We start from the raw sequence: 6,780 nt of genomic DNA, 5'->3' as shown, positions 1-6,780 counted from the left end.
CAAGCTTGACTGTCATAGCTGTGCTTGCCAGAGGGGAGAGCACCTTTAAGCATACTGGATGAGTAACGATGTGGAGGGACTACAAAAGCAAAGTAATACATAATAAGCAGCGCTCACTCTGCTTGGCGCTGCCAGCTAACCTACATGAGATTGGTGTTGAGAGGAAATTTGGAAGTGCTTGAAAGGTCAGCAAAGGCCTCGTGTAAAAGGGGGCTTCTCCTTTAACGCTCTGCACACACCATAATAAGATTTAGAAAGTATGGACACAACTGTTAGATTGGGATGTCGGCCTCGACACGTTGATTTCCATAGAAATGAGGAACAAAAACAGAGAATGTGGTGACTAAATCACGACGTGACAAAATATTTTACATACTGTTTTACATACCACAGTTACATTCACAGCAATCCACTTGTTATCTGCTGCTGTGGATATAAACCTGCTTCTCATTTCTGCTGCAGCATAAATCAACACATATTTCTCTCTCTGTTGGTTTTGTTTGAAAAGTACAATAAAGCTATCATCATTGAACGAGCTGAATCATTTTTCTTCTTTAGTGCCACTCATCTTTTGACTGCAATCCCAGCCGTTTTTCACTCATTAGGCCTAAAAGGCATTTTCGTTGGCACTGATGATAAAAGAAAATCTAGAAATATGACTGTGTGATGTTGTACGAGTGCAGAGCATTGCCTGCTGTTTGAACACAATGCCCTGTGGTTTGTTTTGTTGCACCACCCAGAACTCAAACATTAGGGTGTTTGCGCCCGTATTGACAGCCGGCCAGACTTTGCAGTGTTACGCCAAAACCAACTGAATGTATCCTTGCAGGGATGGACCGTGATAATCCGGCTCAGTTTGTCCTTCCTGACAGGGTTGTACGCGTGCACAGCCAAGCAAGAGAGTCATTCCTTTGTCACATTCGATCCTGGAGAAAAGTGTGATGCTACAACAGCTCTGCTCAATTTTGTTTAGCTCAGGCGCTGGTGCCCTCATGTTAGAAAAAAACGCTGCAGAAGTGCCCTCTTGGACACCTCTACGGTAGATAAAACATCTACTATATAGATGTTTTATCTAGCATAAAAAACATCTATATTAAGTGCCCTTATTATCCAAGATACATGACAAAGTGTCCTCTAGGACTGTGTCTCCCAAACTTTTTGTACTGGAGACCCACCTTTTTTATAATGACAAATAATCGCGACCCAATTCACAATAGGCATCATCAATAAATTTTGGGATATTTATTTTGTGCATAAATAAATATTATAAATATTTATAAATATATAAATATATATATTTTTTTTACCACCGTTTCTGCATCACCTTGTATTGTATTGACATGTGTTACTGAAAACATATACACATGTTAAATATTTTAGAAATGAGAAATAAATGAATTTAGGCTGAGTTAACATCGTGTTTTTATTTCCTCTCATCTGGAAAAGAATATGGGACATTTCAGCCTACTTCAAAATGAAACAAAAGTGCATTTAGGTGGAATTAACAGGCTCTCATTTTTGTCCTCTCAACAGTAAAATCATAGGCAAATTTTAAATTTTTCATGAAAGGTGTACTGCAGATATAAATTTGCAGTGTTTCTTCCATAGTCTTCTATTTCTTTGGGGACCCAAATTAAATCTCCTGTGACCCACCTGTGGGTCCCGGCTGTAGGAATGACTGCTAAAGGGCGCTACTGATACAATGCAGCATTTTTGTTTTTCGTTTTAAGTAAAAAATTGAAGACTTCCTCTGTGCACACAAAGGGTTTATTTCTTTCAAACTTTGTTCAAAAATTTGTTGAAATCTGTTAGTGAGCACAGATATCTGAAGTGCCCTCCCAGCAGAGAAAACAGACTTCCCCTAAGAGAAATATTAAAGGCTTATCCTATCTTGTATCTTATCTTACTTCTCCTTTGTCAAGATAATCCGTCCACATGGAAGGTGTGGTGTACAAAGATGCTGATTAAACAGCATGATTATTGCACGGGTGTGTCTGAGACTGGTTACACTAAAAGTACACTTTAAAATGGGCAGTTTCATTTTGACAGAAGAGATTTATTAGGCACTGAACTGTGGCTATTTCACATCAGCAGGGAAGGGGTGATAGTTACCCTCAAAGGGCCGTTTGTAAATTTCTGACTATTTAAATATATAAACATGTTATTATATAACATAATTGTCTCTGCATTTGATGCTTACTGGTTTTAGTAATAACTAGTAATAATTAATAACTAGCTTTGAAAGCAGAAGTCAAGGAAAAATAATGGCAAGCAGATATTTAAGTACAACTATTATACAATTTATTAAAGAATTAAATATACAAAGTAGACAAAGAAGACAAACTAGCCTGTTTACATAAAAGCGAGGATAGGTAATGTATTTTGGAGGAATTTTTTGTTATATTTGTTGAAACTCTCTTCACGCCCCAGCAGCAATCAATACATGAAATGCTCTGACAAAAAAGTAAAAAAGTCTGTTGCCAGTGGCTGTCAAAGGCCCATAATAAGCCAATTTCATCTACTTTGTTCTTGTTGGTTTCGCCAACATTACACATTACCTTCTAAAGCTTTGAACAAAAATATCTCTTCACTTTCCCAGCTCTCATTAAATTGCTTTCCAAAATTGCCTCAGTTTTTCTTTCATGGACATTTTGCTACTACTACTTGGGGGTTTATGATATTGAAATGCTATCTAGTGTATACTGACATCGAGCGGACAACTTTAGATGCCTTCAGCGTGCGTCTAAAAATATAGGTATGGATGCTGGGACATGTAGTTTATGGACACCGTCCTTCAGTAATGCAGCATAGAATTACGTTGCACAAATTATTTTCTTTGCAAGTTCTTGCAGACCACATAAATTAGGTGATGGACTGCGTTTGTTCCATGAGTTTAACACAGATGACAAAGGGCTACAACTCAGCCTTTGATTGGGTATTTTTACCACAGCCCTAACCAGTCACTCCTCATGCCTAAACCTAACCAATCCAACCAACAAAGGCGATGAGAACTAACCGATCAGAGGCAGAGTAGGGCGGGTCATGACTTGAAAAATGTTATCTGCAGTCCCTATGTGAGATAGCCATAGTTCAGTGGCCAATGAATGTCTTTTTTCAAGATAAAAGTGCAGATTTTAGAGTGTCCTTTTATTGTGACCAGTCCAAATCACGCCGGTGCAATAATCATGTTGTTTAATCAGCATTTCTGCATGCCACACCTGCTAGGAGGAGGGATTATCTTGGCAAAAAAGAAGTGCTCACTAACAAAGTTTAATGAATTTGTGAACAAAATTTGGGAGAAATAAACCTGTTGTGTGCACAGAAGAAGTCACAAAAAGTCAAAAGTGTTTCATGTGTTTTTGTTGAGTGTATGATGCTACAATTGCTCAGCTCAACTTTGTTTGGTTCAGGTTAGAAGTCTGTACCACAAATCACAACAGTAATCTGTGAACACAAGAGAAAAGAGTATTGGCTCCTCTGCATGCTTAATTTTTTTCCAGCTCTCTCCTTCTTAGGATGCAGGACAGCTCCTTTGTAGTCACTTCATTATGTAGAAATGATAATTATGCCCCAGTGGAAGCTAGCTTCACCAAAATGTATTAAGAGCCCTCAGTCACATCCGCTGATAATCACGTCGTGACTGTCATTTTGAAATTTTAATTTTCTGAAAGTGTTTGAGCAAGATACACAGACACTGGATAAAGAAAAAAAAAATAAGCAAACTAAAATTCCCAACTTTTATTTCTCCCCAGATACTTCTCTTATTCTTCTTTACCTCTTACACAACTGCCCTAAAATTGAAGACGGGCAGAAATGAATCATTAAAGTTGATGTCAGGATGTTTTTGCTTTGTTTTACATCACAGTTACGTCAAATAAAGAGAAGATGTACACTGGGAGACAATGAGACGTGACCTGAGCTGTACTCGCATCTCATTTTAGTCACAACACAGCTCTCTGAACTTGAGGGTGCATTCACAAAACGAAAAAAAATGCACGAGTTAATGACCATTAGATGATAATTGGGCACTTGGTACTGCAGTAGCCTTTCAAGTGTGCTGCGGGGAGGATCTGCAGATGTGCTACAGGCCACATTATCATCCCAAAGTCTGAAAAGCATAAAAGTCAATGACAGATTAAACTCTAACTGAATTCACACTGCGTGCTGCTTGTGCTTGTAAATTGAATGTTTAAAGGGACGGTTCAGATTACATGAAGTGGAGTAGTAGAGGTACTTATCTATAGTCAGTGTATTTCCTTCAGAAGATGGCAGTCGGCACGCTCCCAGTTTGGAGAAGCAGAGAGGAGAACCGGCATGGAAGCTAATGACTGTCCTGCTTTCGACAGAGTCTGTATTTAACGTATTTTTAGCCACTTAAAAAAGATCCACACGAAAATATCAGTATTAGTTGAAGTGTTTGCTATATTTGGCAACCTTTGCTGACAACACATCATGATGCAACTAAATGCTTTTAGCAATTTGTCACTTTAATGTTTTAGAAACATTTGTAGACCTGATAGAAAATTTAAAAATGCACAGGGAGAACACAGAGGACGTGACCTCAGTGTCATCAATGGCAGCTACAGGCCTGAGTGCAGGTTATAAGGAAAGAACTCTCTGATGGTTGCAGTCTAAAGAGCAAGTGTTGCATATCATGGCAGCAATCACTCGTATTAACATGAAACCTGTCGCTCCAAACTGATTAACATCTGGTGCCAATCACCCACCAGGTAGCACTTTTACACAGAACTGAAAAATAACCAAAACCTGTTGTTTTTCTTCTGTCTCAAATCCAGTTTGCATCAATTGTTGCATATCGCTGAAACACCTGAATAATGAGAAGTGATGTGACATCTTAGCAAAGGTCTGTCTGATGAACAAATAACTTGTAGCTTGCCACGCTACACTGAGGCTCATTGGTCAATTCAATAAACATGAGACACGGTTTTTCAAACTAGCTGATTCAGAGTAAAGGCGAGTCTTACAAACCCTGTGACCTGCAAAGGACCAGCAGCCCTGCAGGTTCAATTTGCATCACGTCTGTGGGCCTCTGGGTGTGACTTGCGCAGGGGACTTGGACCCTGTTAATACCTGCCTGCAGGTCTAGTTAGAATACTTACACTTTATCTTGCTGTCAGTCAACCTTTTCTAATAGGAAACCACCAAGTATCACTCACTCCAAAGCAACCACACTCCTAATGGAAAAAACATCATTTTACCTCATAGAACATGGGAGTTACTGGTCTACCACTGCCTTGATCAGTTATTTTGTCTTTTTGTGCAAAGTCGATTAATCTGAACAAACCTTTTAAAACACAGAAGCCGAACAATAACACAAACTTACTGATTGAAACGGCAGCAGACCAGGTGAAAATATTCTGAATACAGTATGTGCTTAAATTTTTTATTTTTGGGGGTGGATCTTTTCTTAGGTGGCTTAAACCTGTTTTATGCGGTCCACAGCAGTACTCCTGCTGCTTCTCCAAGCTGGAAATGTGCTGACCGCCATTTACTTAAGGTAATACACTGACCATCAATAAGTACCTTACACAAGCCCACTTCAAAAAATCCAAACTACCCCTTTGAAGTGAAGTCACTCTGAGTGATGCCTGCACTTGAATGGTGAATGTTTAAGTTTCCAAAAACAGAAACAAGAAGTCTTTCCGTCTTACTCATTTCCTGTCCTAGCACTGACCGTGGCGTGGGCCTGCAGGAAGTGGAAAAAAATGACCCAAAACCTGAATTGTTTGTCAGTAAAGATGAGTTTGTGTTTGCTTTCATGGTTTCCCAACGATGCCGAGAGCAGGAGGAAGGGATTTAGCAGACGAAATCCAGGTCAGACATAGTCAGATTACCCCACTGATCTGGCCGGAAAATTCCAACATCCGACACACTAATAGGAAGACACTCAGCGCTCAATTGAAGAAAAAAAAAAGACAGGAAATGTATTCTTTTAAAAAAGTATTATATTTGTTGCGTCTGGATACAATACAGAGGCACAAAAACAATCATATGTACATGTGTGAAAATAAAAACAGATCACAATTCACAATAGTAAAAATGCTGCTTAATTTAAAAGGCCTTTAGTAAAACGAGCAGGGCTGCTGCAGCGGTTCCTGGTGATTTACACTTAGTATGTCATGGATTTTAAACCAAGGGAGATTTAAACTAACCCTGAGATGTGGAGGGATTGGGAGAAAATGGCATCCAAAGACAATTAAAGTCAACTGTTTCTGGGGACTTAGGGAGAAGGATTTACTTCAAAGCCTCCCAAAATGACGCAGTCAGAGTCAAATGGGTCTAACAAACGAGAATACACTGAGAGGAAAGTCATTTAAGAATTTAGGGGGGGAAAAAAACAGAGACCACAACAGCCTCCACCTTTTGTCTTCATTATCACCATTAGCAGGGTTATAATTATCAAGTGCATATTGTTTTCTGAAATGTTCTTCTGGGACAAAAAAGAAAGAAAGAAAAAAAAAAAGACTGCATTATGAGTAACATCAGTCTTCATTTCTTTGGCAGAGCTGCTGTGGATGAAGTTAAAGTTTTCAGCAATCCTATCTGGAAAAGCACAGCGCTTATTACACGGCTCAATTTCCAATTCTCTCACAGGTACGCACACAAACACACACACACACACTCTCACACGCAGAATACAAAATGAGGCCGCGGCACAAAACAATCTCCCAGACAGGCTCAGTGATACAAAAAACACACACAAGACAAAAAGGAAAAGACAGTTATTTTGTGAGGTTGGAGTGGGATAGTAGTAACTAT

The sequence above is a fragment of the Lutjanus erythropterus genome, chromosome 7, assembly GCF_056507025.1.
Source record: "Lutjanus erythropterus isolate fLutEry1 chromosome 7, fLutEry1.hap2, whole genome shotgun sequence".
In the NCBI taxonomy this organism is placed as follows: domain Eukaryota; kingdom Metazoa; phylum Chordata; class Actinopteri; order Lutjaniformes; family Lutjanidae; genus Lutjanus; species Lutjanus erythropterus.
The sequence above is the reverse complement of the archived record's forward strand: the minus strand, read 5'-3'. Positions refer to the sequence as shown.